The sequence below is a fragment of the Clarias gariepinus genome, chromosome 13 (assembly GCF_024256425.1).
Source record: "Clarias gariepinus isolate MV-2021 ecotype Netherlands chromosome 13, CGAR_prim_01v2, whole genome shotgun sequence".
NCBI lineage: Eukaryota > Metazoa > Chordata > Actinopteri > Siluriformes > Clariidae > Clarias > Clarias gariepinus.
Window position 1 is genome coordinate 7074441 of NC_071112.1, and position 13898 is coordinate 7088338.

At 38.8% G+C, this 13898-nt stretch overlaps 1 pseudogene; it reads left to right on the forward strand.

The window, feature by feature from the left end:
• Window positions 1–425: 425 nt before the first annotated feature.
• On the forward strand, window positions 426–10752 carry LOC128535736 (up-regulator of cell proliferation-like; annotated as a pseudogene).
• Window positions 10753–13898: the final 3146 nt, after the last annotated feature.

Sequence of the window (13898 nt, forward strand, 5' to 3'; positions counted from 1 at the left end):
CAGGGGGTCGGTGTTTTTGCTCCGCCACCACTGATGTTTCGGGCAACACCAGTCTCCAATAACGTGTTAGCTCTTCGTTTTTTCGAGTCGCTGTAAATGGAATAAAAACATATTGTTAAATGTTATGATGAAAATGCAGCCATTTGCAAACATATTTATTTATTGTTTGGATATTTAACAAATACATACCAACAACAACAAAAAAGCAATGCCATCGACCCCTGACGCTTAATGCAGTTCTTTAGCTGTACACTGTTGAAGGTGCATTGGTGGCTCAGTGCTGGTCACAAGCTCAGATAAAATGGGAGGGTTGTGTCAGTTTTTGCGCAGATCAGATGGACCCCTCGATAGGAGTAGCTGTTATATTTCACACCTGTAGCTGCATATGACATTCATCAAATCATGTTCTGTTTTTCTCTCTACAGATATTCCTGGAAAAAATTGTAATAACCAATAAATATGGCCTCTGACACAGACGACACAGAAGAAAGTATGAACCTCACACTAGCATTTATGAGCGCTTAATGTTTATTTATGTTAATGTACCTAATGTACACACATTATATACTGTATGCCACTTCACTTTGTTTAGTCTTCTTTAAAAATACATTTCACCTGCAAACTACTGACTGTGTCTGATTAAACATGTTCTTTCAGTGCAAGCCTGTGGCACAGAATCAGCACAAACAGAAGCAAGACAACTCAAAGGTAATTCAAATTCTGAGTCCGTCACACTGGTGCATGCAAGTAGAAAACTTTGGAACATGTTCAGAAGTTAAGAAACAAACAAAAAACATCAAAATAATTAATACTGCCTTCTATTACATTTGTATTTATGGAATATTTAATCATGATACTAAGTTGTTGTTCATTTAGGAATAAACCCTGTGTCAAAATATTTTCCTACAATCCCTTAGGAGAAAGAGAATGAGGAACAAAGACAGAGGTTTCTGGAATCAAAAGAGATGAAACAGAGAGAGAGAGAGAGACCAAAACCTTTACCATTGCACCACCTCAAATATTTCTTAACATCTGTATTTAGCTTAAACCAGTGGTTCTCAAACATTTTCTGTCATTCCCCACTTAAGGTAGTGGGCGAATTTTCAAGCCCCACTTGTCAACAAAATGATAGCGAAATCGACCAAGTTTACTATTTATTGAAATATCAATTTCCAAACCAATAAGATCAAATAACACCAAGTTTAAAACAGATAAAATACATGTGCAATTGTTATAACAGGCTTACTTCGTCACTTATCTAGAGCTTTCTTTCAAAGAAGTCGAGTGGCTTAACAACTTGATTATGCTCATGACATACAGTATGCTACTGACCCGGTTTGTGTCCGCGGTAAAATTTGTTTAATATTCGCATCTCCGAATTCAACAGCAGCGTAAATAAACCCGCAAATAAGATACCCAAATATATTTCCTCTCTACATTGTCTTCAAGCTACATCCGCCTTAAATTATACATGTTTAAAAGCATAAACACCATTATTCTCTATGGCGCAACGAATGATTTAGTGATCATCGCAAAATGCCGCACACCAATAAAAAGCATAGAATGATATTGATCTTCCCTTCTGTTCAGCGCCTGAAGGATCAAAAGGCAACTTTTTTGCCACACTGGAAACTAGAAATGCCTGACAAAATATAAATTTTTAACAAAAATACAGAAACATCAGCATACACATTGGAATAAATGAAATTACATATATAATACCAAAGGTTTCCTTATATATTGTACCTCTGCAATTAACATGCCGACGTTAAACCGCTATTGTTGCACTATGGTTCCACATTTCTTTGATGTTATTTTAATTTACTTATATTAATGATCCATTTCTTTGCGTGTGATTGTTTAGTTTCGAGAGTCCAATCTTTATTGTCAATAAAGAAAAGCATGAATTAGGATAGGTATTTCCTATTATTTTACACTTATTTCCTCTCGTTCATTGAGACCCACCTATCATGTCTGTACACTTTGAGAACCACGGGCTTAAAACAAGGCAGGCCGAAACTTTGTGTGAGACATGGAAACCTTGACAAACAAAAAACACACGTTCACAATATATGGATACACAAGTCTGTTTTATTTAAAATTTTTCAAACTATACAGCGTTTGCAGACCCAGTGTCCATCGTCCCTGCATTTGGCACAGGTGAATTTCTGACATGTTGCACAGGTAAACCTGCTGCGATTCCTGTTGCAGCTCTCTTGCACCTAGCACTGCATTGTATGTACAGTCCCTGGCACAGCAGCTGCAGCACCTTCAGCAGCCTGCATCTGTGCCAATATTTCCTTGTGCTGCATAAATCGGCTAGGAGTTCCTTAGCTAGAAGACTCAGAAACAATCTTCTTTTGCCTGTCCACCTTGTACATGCCTTGTACAAAATGTAGGCATTCACCGCCACCAGGTCCAGCATATTGTAAAAAACTGCTACTGGCCACCTGCATGTTGCGCTCTTACGGAATACATCCGTGCCATTTGGTCCAACCTGTCTACACCACACTGTAAAAGCAGAGAGAGAGAGCGGAATGAGTATATGTGCTTTTTTTCTATAGGCCTGTAGGTCTAGTACACATCAGAAAACATTGTAGCACTGGTGTAAAATTATACACACATTCACATACCTTCATGTGGTTATAGTCTGTTATCGTGTTGGGTTTCCTCTTTCTGTGATCACCGATTGTCACGTCTTGGGTAATAGAGCTTAGAACACACAAAGTCTTGTTTTTTAGGTGCATAAATTGTCAAGGAGACACTGCCACTTCTAAGCACTGAAGTGAAGAATTGTCTGTCATGACATTTCTCCCATCATCCAAAAATGGCTCCATCAGATTCATGACCACGTTTTCTGCCAGCCTCTCTCCCTTCTGATGACTGGGGTCCTTTCCCAAGTACGGAGATGCATTGGAGACATATTTGGTCTCCAAATACGTGGCCATCCAGAACTTGATCCCAGATTTGTCTGGCTTGGTTGCGATATACTGTGTAAATGGACAACGGACCTTGGTAGGGAACAGCTGTTCATCTATGGTCATGTGTTCTCCTGGAGTGAAACTCTCAGCACAGTTCTTGTTGAAGCATGTCCAGATGTCGGAGATTGCAGCAAATTTGTCTGTTTTTACCCTTTCTGCCCGCGTGTCATTGCCATCAAATCGAAGGTGTTGCATAATTGAAATAAATCTATTTCAGGGCTTTGTCTCTTTGATTACTGGCACCAGAACGTTTTCTGACCAGCAATCCACAATGGCACCAACAGGACACATAATTGCTCTTACAAACAGAATTGAAATGAATGCCATCAGTTTATGAATTGCCAAATTTCAGTCCGGATCTGTTCTGCGAGCTTGATGGACTGTACACTCCCTGATGATCTGCAGCATCCCACGTCTAACAGGCAAAGGAATCTTTAGAGCACGCTTGTAATTTTACGTTGTCGGAAGATAAACAAATAGAGAACAGTAAATTTACATGAACCTCACTCTTAATGGGTTTATATAAATATCCTATGTACTATGGCAATGACAAACCTTACCAGACTCTGTGGGTCCAGCTTGCGCAGTGAAGCACGATTGATTTGGTAATGCAGTGGGCACTCCTATGTCCTCCTCTACCAACACAGTGCCGTCTTTTGCCGTCTGGCTCAGACAGGGCTTCCCAGTACCACGGTGCATCTTCCGTGGAGGCATGTTGGGTTCTTGTTCCATCTTCTTTATATATATACACAGTGGTGTGAAAAACTATTTGCCCCCTTCCTGATTTCTTATTCTTTTGCATGTTTGTCACACTTAAATGTTTCTGCTTATCAAAAACCGTTAACTATTAGTCAAAGATAACATAATTGAACACAAAATGCAGTTTTTAAATGAAGGTTTACGTTATTAAGGGAGAAAAAACTCCAAATCTACATGGCCCTGTGTGAAAAAGTGATTGCCCCCCTTGTTAAAAAATAACTTAACTGTGGTTTATCACACCTGAGATCAATTTCTGTAGTCACCCCCAGGCCTGATTACTGCCACACCTGTTTCAATCAAGAAATCACTTAAATAGGAGCTACCTGACACAGAGAAGTAGACCAAAAGCACCTCAAAAGCTAGACATCATGCCAAGATCCAAAGAAATTCAGGAACAAATGAGAATAAAAGTAATTGAGATCTATCAGTCTGGTAAAGGTTATCAAGCCATTTCTAAAGCTTTGGGACTCCAGCGAACCACAGTGAGAGCCATTATCCACAAATGGCAAAAACATGGAACAGTGGTGAACCTTCCCAGGAGTGGCTGGCCGACCAAAATTACCCCAAGAGCGCAGAGACAACTCATCCGAGAGGCCACAAAAAACCCCAGGACAACATCTAAAGAACTGCAGGCCTCACTTGCCTCGATTAAGGTCAGTGTTCACGACTCCACCATAAGAAAGAGACTGGGCAAAAACGGCCTGCATGGCAGATGTCCAAGGCGCAAACCACTTTTAAGCAAAAAGAACATTAAGGCTCGTCTCAATTTTGCTAAAAAACATCTCAATGATTGCCAAGACTTTTGGGAAAATACCTTGTGGACCGACAAGACAAAAGTTGAACTTTTTGGAAGGTGGGTGTCCCGTTACATCTGGCGTAAAAGTAACACAGCATTTCAGAAAAAGAACATCATACCAACAGTAAAATATGGTGGTGGTGGTAGTGTGATGGTCTGGGGTTGTTTTGCTGCTTCAGGACCTGGAAGGCTTGCTGTGATAGATGGAACCATGAATTCTACTGTCTACCAAAAAATTGGTCCTGAAGCAGAATGTCCGGCCATCTGTTCGTCAACCCAAGCTGAAGCGATCTTGGGTGCTGCAGCAGGACAATGACCCAAAACACACCAGCAAATCCATCTCTGAATGGCTGAAGAAAAACAAAATTAAGACTTTGGAGTGGCCTAGTCAAAGTCCTGACCTGAATCCTATTGAGATATTGTGGCATGACCTTAAAAAGGCGGTTCATGCTAGAAAACCCTCAAATAAAGCTGAATTACAACAATTCTGCAAAGATGAGTGGGCCAAAATTCCTCCAGAGCGCTGTAAAAGACTTGTTGCAAGTAATCGCAAACGCTTGATTGCAGTTATTGCTGCTAAGGGTGGCCCAACCAGTTATTAGGTTCAGGGGCCATGTAGGTTTGGATTTTTTTCTCCCTAAATAATAAAAACCATCATTTAAAAAGTTTACTTGTGTTATCTTTGACTAATATGTGGCGAGTGCTAGGGGGCGCTATCTCACCTTCCGCCGCTCCCCTACTGTTAATTACTGTAGCCAATTACGCCACCTTGGGAATTGCACCCAAGGAAATAAACAACCCTAATTATTGAATTAACTAAGGCACCCAGGTACGTTCACTGAAAATGCAAAGAGCGTGGTTTTCATACATAAACGTTTATTTCCTCACAATCATATACAATTCCACAGTTCAACAGTTAGGTACAACAATAGTAAAAATAGTTTTAATTTAGCAACATCAGGGATATGCTAAGCTAAGAAAGACGAACGTTAAAATGTACTATCAAACTAGAGCTGGAGCTTACCAGTGGATGGCAGATTATAAAAGACAAAGAAGGGATGAAAATCCAGGCCAGAATCACCCCAAACACATGTGAATCACACCCACACACAATTCACTGTGACAATCGACACAGAGGAGTGACCAACACGCACACAAAGAGGGGAAACAAACCCCAACACATCGCACTGCCACCACCTTCAACTCACAACTCTACAAGATTGGAACATGTATTTAAAAACAAAGAAAAAGAGAAAAACCAGAAAGGGACAATTTATAATTTAAAAATAAACTCAAGAGAATGCATACACCGCCGTAAGATAGCCAAGCAGCCCGTCAATGAAGCAGCAGTCATGCAACACAACAGTGAAGCAAGTAAATGGTGTATATTTTTCCAGTAACAGTAAAGCAATCAAAATGAAACAAAAACAAATCATTCAGGCAAAAGCAGCATTCAGGCAAAGCAAAGCAAAACAAAGCCAGAAAGAAAGCAAAACAAAGAAAGAAAGCAAAAAGGCAAGCAAGAAGCAAAGCAGCAGCGTTCATGCATTTGTCCACAGCACCCACTCCAACCTATAGTTCCTGTTCCCGGATGCTGAATGACCAACCCCTAGCCATCCCGGTACAACCAGGAAGTACAGGAAACAAGCCACTTACCGACTCCAGTCAGGCAATGTTGTGAACAAAAGAACCCAACCGTCTAGGTAAAAACTTAGACGGAAGCGGAAATAAGACGCGCAACGAAACGATGCGCACGCTACACACAGGAGAGTCCACAGAAAAGGACATCACTTATATGAAAGCGAAAGTCAGACGCACCATAAAACAGTGCGCACACTCTACAAACAGGGCTGGTAGGAAAATACCTCACTGTTAATGAGTCCAGAGGAAACCGAAAAGTCAGGTACACAACCAAAAGGAGGTTGGCGCGCTACATGAAAGGCTCTTCCGCTACCTTTATAACAGCCCACAGGCAAGCGGATTGGCTAGCGCCTGGAATAATCTCCGACACGAACCAGGTAACCCGGAAGTCCTCCAACCAGGAGTATGGCAATATAACCGGTTGTAAATAAGGTGCCCACATAAATATAATCAATATGGTGAGACAGCTCATCCTGTTACAAATAGTTAAATGTGTTTGATGATCAGAAACATTTTGTGTGACAAACATGCAAAAGAATAGAAAATCAGGAAGGGGGCAAATAGTTTTTCAAACCACTGTAAACACACACACACACACACCACAATATTTTTTAATACACGTGTCCATATTTATGTCTCCAGATTCCACTTTTTATACTGTACTCTTGGTACAGTTTTTATTTTAGCTGTTTTTGTCTTGCACTGTCCACTTTTCTGCAATGACAATGCAGATTTTCCACTTGTGGCACTAATAAAGACAGATGTGCTGCGATCTCTGAAATCTGGACAAGCTTCACCAAGAACTGTGCTGAGAGTCAAGGAACTTTATTGCTGAATGCAAGGACAATGGTCACTGGGTCTGCAAATGTTGCAAACAGACTTTGAAACAGACAGACAGACTGTGTGGGAAAGTAACCACTGAGACAAAAGGCAGAAGGATGAAGAGATAAACCTGGAACTGAGGGACAGAATTTTTTTTGTGTTATTTTTTTTGCTTTCTATTTTTACATGAACAGGCAGAGGAGAGAGCATGCCAAGCTGGAGAGATCACACAAAAACAAAATTCATTTTTGGTGCTATAATTTAGTGATGGCCAATGAAAATGAAATGACATCATTTTATTCTGTATGTGTACGAACATGTCAAAAACCATGGACCATAACTTCACTCAGCTTATGACATTTGTGTACAAACATACATTGGAGACTGACGTGTTAGCAACTTTTCATTTTGTTTTCACACAATTTTTTATAACAGACTTGTGTTTCCATATATTGTAAATGTGTCTTTAATATTTGCAGGTCAGTAAATGTGTGGCATATTTTCTATAGATACGACAGGCATTTCTGAAGGTTTCCATGTCACACACAGAGATTTGGATCTGTCTTGGATCTAAGTAAACAAATGCAAATGTGCCAGGCCTCACAGGTAATGGATGGTTTGCACAACAAAAGAAGGAGGAGAATCAATAATTGTATAAAGCTGCTTTGCGACAATCACAATAGATAAAAGCGCTATACAGTACAAATAAAATTGAATCAAGCTGAAGACCTGTGAAAATCTCAGCAGGGGTGAATAACACCTCGAGACTTGCACCAGAAAATAAAAAAGTCAGTAATTCTAGTGTTAAGCAATACAAACTATTAGTATTTAGTATTTATACATATTCTGCACACAAGCAACTGAAACTACTTGAAATACATAATAATCCCCCATAGTGTACTTCTGTTTAAGCTTACATATAAATGCTATCATATAAAAGCAAATTTGTCTGCTTTTCTTTAAGCACTGTAATAATTACTGTACAAGTGGGCATTGCAAATTAATAGACTAGCAATGTTTGTTTGTTTTTGTTAATTTATTATAAAAACTTCATACTATATTTCAATGAACTCAACACAGTAACACAGCAGATGCAAGGTAGTGTGACTTTGTTTACTGATATTTAAAAGGAGACATATTTGAGATTACTCAGCACCATTGTCTCAGGAGACAGAAAGCTTCTTGGTAGACTTAAAGGCAGAATTCATCCTCTTATTTTGTCTTAGAATAATGTTTGGTCTTAAAGAAACTACAGGGATAATGCTTTTTATTTACTTATTTACTTTCGGATGGAACATAAACTTTAAAACAAGAGAGAAATTAATAATGAAATTCTCAATTTTCAGATGATCTTCTTTCATTTTTAAAAACACTGGGACTTGAAGAACACTACCCAAACAAGCTGACTCTGAGGTCTTTGCTGAAGATAAACAGAGCCAGTATATCTGAGGAAGAATTCCACTCACTACAAGGACTATCATGGGCTTTCTTACGCAAGATACTGATGATTTATTCAAATTCAAGATCTTTACTATCTGTACTTACTATCTGTCAAAATAATGAAACAAGTGACTTGTTTGCTGAACAGGACTGTGATGGTAGTCCAAATCTTCTAGATCTTCACGCTGCCCTCTTCATCTGTGCAGATAGTTTTCTTCAGCAAGAAATTGCACTTAAAATGTCAATGTGCCAGTTTGCAGTACCATTTGTGTTCCCTCAAGGAGTACATAACCGATGCACTCTTATGTTATGGGCCCTTAGAGGTATCCTAAAAGAATGGCGTCCACATTCAATGACAAAATCAAAAGGGTTTGTTGAAGACAGTGTTGTTAATGCAGACATTCCCATCATATCATTTGTAAGGTTAAGTACCAGCAGCTTGTCTAAGTCTCAGGTTCTAAACCAAGTGCTGAACAATTCAGAGCAGCAACATGACTTTTTTTCTCATCGAGAAATGGTCGGAGGATCTGCTCCTAGGCTAATTGCTAATGGCATGGTTGAAATATGCTGGAGTCTTCCATGTGGAAACAATAGCATCGATGTCTTTCCCGAGCCAGTTGCGATTGCTAATTTAAGAGGAGATGTTTGCACATTTGAAATGCAATTCAATTTTCTTACTCGGGTGTCAGCAGCTGTCTTTGTGTTTCTAGACACCGTCAATGAAAGCGAACAAAAGCTATTAGCCTCTTTACAAGGAATTAGATCCAAAATCTTTCTTGCGGTCAACTCTCAGAAAAATATGAGCCAGAATGTGAAGACATCTATTGAAGCGGCAGTTAGTACTCTAAATTTGAAAAGAGAACAAATCATTTTAAAAAGTCCAAAAATGAATCTGGCCAATTTTGCAACATTGATTAGTCATGCCATTAAAAATCTGCTAGGTGAAGACAAGCACATCTCATGCGAAATTAGAGCTATGAAAAGGGTTGCTCAAGAATTAGATCTTACCATTGATGAAAATTCAAACAGAGCTTGTGTATTAGCAGAGGAAACATCAGAGGAAATCATAAAACTCATTGGAGTTCGCCCCATAGTAAAATATAAAAAGACACAGCTGCCACTGCAAGGTGAAAACTGGAAAAGATTGGCTCAGATAGAAAAAGAGCAATGCCGATTACAACATGCAGGGGAATTAAGTTTGGAGGAGTATAAGGTCCAACTTCAAAATGAAAAAGTTGAAATTCGGGAAAAACAAAGTCAGTTTAAGATGACCAAAACTATGAGTATATTAATAAACGCATTGTCAAGTTCTGATGACACTGAGCGAGCCTTTTTTCTCAGGTGGATGGGATTAAAGTTAGACATGCGATCCCGCAAACAAATGTCGAATCTTTGGCACAAATACAAACAGTGTGAAAATAAGAAAGACAGAGAGGGTATAGCTCAGTTAGACCAAGAGCTTCTTGATTGTTCTCTTGGCATAGAGCACTACATGAGAGAAATAGGACAAATCTATGAGGCTGCTTTTTTTGGCTCAAATGAAATATCTGACCAAATTTTAAATCTCCCTACTCTCGGTGCCAAACTGCTGCTGGCCAGTTTTCCACTTGAACTATTGGATGGAAATGCATCAAATATACCAAAGAAATGGGTGAGTGATGTTCTCATGGAGCTTCACAGGATGGTTGGGGAGAAGAGCCGTTTACTGGTTGTGACTGTGTTAGGGGTTCAGAGTACTGGTAAATCAACACTGCTCAACACAATGTTTGGAGTTCAGTTTGCAGTGGGCAGTGGACGATGCACACGTGGAGCATTCATGATTTTCCTTCCTGTAGGTGAAGACTTAAAGGGGGACTTATTTTGTGACTTTATCCTTCTGATTGATACAGAGGGTTTGAAATCACCAGCACTGGCAAAACTTGCAGACAGCTATGACCATGATAATGAATTGGCCACATTTGTGATTGGTCTTAGTGATGTTACCATCATCAATGTAGCAATGGAAAATTCCACAGAGATGAAGGACGTCCTGCAAATAGCCATTCATGCATTTTTAAGGATGACGAACGTCGGTAAAAAAGCAGTCTGCCATTTTGTCCACCAAAATGTTTCTGGTGTATCTGCATATGAAAAAAACATGACAGAACGACAAAAGCTCCTGGACCAACTAAATGAAATGACATTGATTGCAGCAGAAATGGAGAAGCAGCCTCATATAAAGAAATTCACAGATGTTTTGGATTATGATGTGGAAAAGAATAATTGGTATATTCCAGGCCTATGGCATGGCACACCACCAATGGCACCAGTTAATAGAGGTTACAGTGTGGCTGTGTTTGATTTTAAGAAAAACCTCTTAGAGATGTTTGGAGCAAGGAAATATGATCAACCCTCTCAAATACCAGAGTTCCTGCAGTGGATGAGTAGCTTGTGGACGGCAGTGAAGTTTGAGAACTTCATCTTTAGTTTTAGAAACACTCTTGTGGCCCATGCCTATGACAACCTTTGCAAAGAGTTTTCAGACTGGGAGTGGTCTTTTAAAAGGCATATTTTCTCTTTCCTTAGTACTGCAGAAGTTCAAATATCTAATGCTGATAGCAGTTGTATTCGTGAGGTTGTTGATACACTTAAAAAAACTTCAGATACAGAGATCATGCTTCAAACAAATGCAATTACTCAGAGATTGAAAGACTACTACAAAAGGAAAGACTGTAATGTGCATTTGGTGGAAAAGTACAAAATCGATTTTACCAAAAGCATTAAATCTCTGGAGAATGAAATAAAAGATGATGTAAAAAAAAGATTTGATGCTGCTCTTGAGATAAGGAGAATCAAGGAAAAAGTAGAAGAGATACACAGTAAACAAGCTGCAATAATCGAAAACCAAGTCCTGGAATTACTTCAAAATTCCAAGCATCGTAAAAATGAGATGTCTGATGAGGATCTCAAAACTGATTTTGAAAAGATGTGGAAAAGAGAGGGGGCAAACATCACTGGTCTAAAAGAAAGGGACATTTCTGCTGATGTGTTAAAGCAACTGAAATCAAATATGAAAAACCATCAAGTCAGTGTGGATTTCCAGACTATTGAGAATTCGATGAATTATGCGCAAAAAGATTTTAAGGTCATAAAGAATCATGTACACATGGGAAAAGGTTTAGAAAAATGTATACCTATTTATAAGCTGCAAAGTGCACAGCATGATTTAGAGGTTATTGCTGATGATGTCATTTCCAATTGCACTAGGATGATTAAAGGGTTTACACAACTGAAAAGTGATTACCAGGAAACATTTACAAAAGATGTGCTTGACAAAATTGATGCACAACTCAAAAAAGAAATTTCCAAAATTACTACCAAATTTGAATTTGACCTGAAATTACACATTTGTGGCATCGCCTCTTGTAAATTCACAGAGATGCACAGGAATTACCTAACTCAGCAAGATCCATTAAACCATTTACAGAAATTTAAGAGTCAATATCTCACTGACTTTATTGATTTATACAGAGAGAGAGACCAGTGCCAAAGGAAAGCACAAGACTTCACTCAATCCTGTCTCAAGCCAGCAGTGACTGAGTACATTGACCAGTCTCTCGGACCTGACATCGTTGATGCTGTTTTGGAAAATAAAACTACGGAGTATAGTACACGAACATTGTTTCAGTACACTATTCAGAAGGAACTACTGGAAAAATCTGACTTCAATGACTTTGCAGAGTACATTTTACATTATGAGAATTATGTCAAAGACTGGATATACAATCACATAATAGAATACTGCTCCAAAGACACATCTGTAAAAAAAATTAAAATTCAGAAGCTGAACAGTGTAATTAAAAAGATCAGTAAAGCAATGGAAGCATCTAAGCTGGAAGCTGATGGGTCTCTTTTGACAAATAATGCAGCAGGTACCAGGATCTTTGTCCAGAACCTTTGCAAAGCTATGAGTAATGTAATCTCAATATCTATGAGCACAGTCGACACGGTCCTGTTTCAGAACACAAGCTGTTCCGATTCATTCACCAAAAGTCTCCATGAATGCATTAATGATATGAAACAGCAGATAGAGAAGGAGATCTCAGAGTCCACTGATGTAATTGAAATATTGAAAAATGTGTCAGTAAAACCCCAAGATGAGCTTTTCAAGAGGGTGTTTGGTTGTGGAGTGCAGTGTCCGTTTTGTAAAACACCATGTGAGGCAGGAGGAAAGGAACATCAATTTCACCATGCAGCTGCACACAGACCACAAGGACTTGGCATGTGCAGAGATTTGGAGACTAATATAATTTTTGAAGAGATTTGCACATCAAGTGTTAATGGCAAACACATGTTCCAAAGTTATAAAACAGACTTTCAGCCTCAACCCTATAAGGACTACAAGAAATACTACCCAGACTGGCACATTGCACCTGACACATCTACAGAAGCCTCAGATTACTGGAAGTATGTGCTGGTGATATTCAATAAGCAATTTGCTGAAAGATATAAGGCAGAGCCAGCTGTGTATCCAGGTGCATGGAATAGAATCACTAAAAAACAGGCTTTTATCAGTCTAAAGCAAGTGTTTAATATTAAATAATGGATTACTGCAAAATATTACCACAAAACTATCAGAATTTGTAAAGTGGATATAAGTCTATAACTCACAGTCACTAATGTTATTGCTCAGGTTAATCAGGAAGTGGAGTGTTACTTATGTCTGAACCTTATCTTCTTCTTACTTACTATAATCTTAATATATACAATCAATAATAATAAAAGTGATTTTCACTGATTTAAATGGTTCTAATATACACTATACCTGTATGTCTACAATGGTCAAAGAAATGTAAAAGTAGTAAATGCATAATGTTTTGATAATTGAATTATTTCTGTATGATGTTGTTTGAAATATTAGTTATGTTTACTATTCACTTGAGTACAGTTAATAAAACTTTGTTATAAATGATGGTGTTGTGGTTAGCAATGAGGGCTCACACCCCTAGAGGCAAGCGTTCAAGTCCCACCTTGTATGTGGAGTTCGCTTGTCCACACTGTGCTTAGTAGGTTTCCTCCGGGTACTCTGATTTTCTCCTACAATCCAAAGACATGCAGATTAAGTTAATTGTCATTTCCAAATTTCCCACAATGAGTGTGTAAGAGTGTGTTTGTGTGGTTGTGTGCCCTGTGATGGTTTGGCAACCCATTCAGGGTGTACCCCGCCCCGTGGCCCAAGTTCCCTGGGATAGGCTGCAGGCCTCCTGCGACCCTGTTGTAAAAATATCAAGTGTTATTAAGTGCAAATAAATTGATACACATGACAAAGGACATGAAAAGAAGCATTAAGCAAAATACAAAACAGTACACTGTGGAAATGTATTCAATCAGACGTTTCTGGATTCTCCAATTGCAATACATTACAGATACATTCACCATGATTATTCCAAGTATAACGTCTTACAGTAAAATTACTGGCT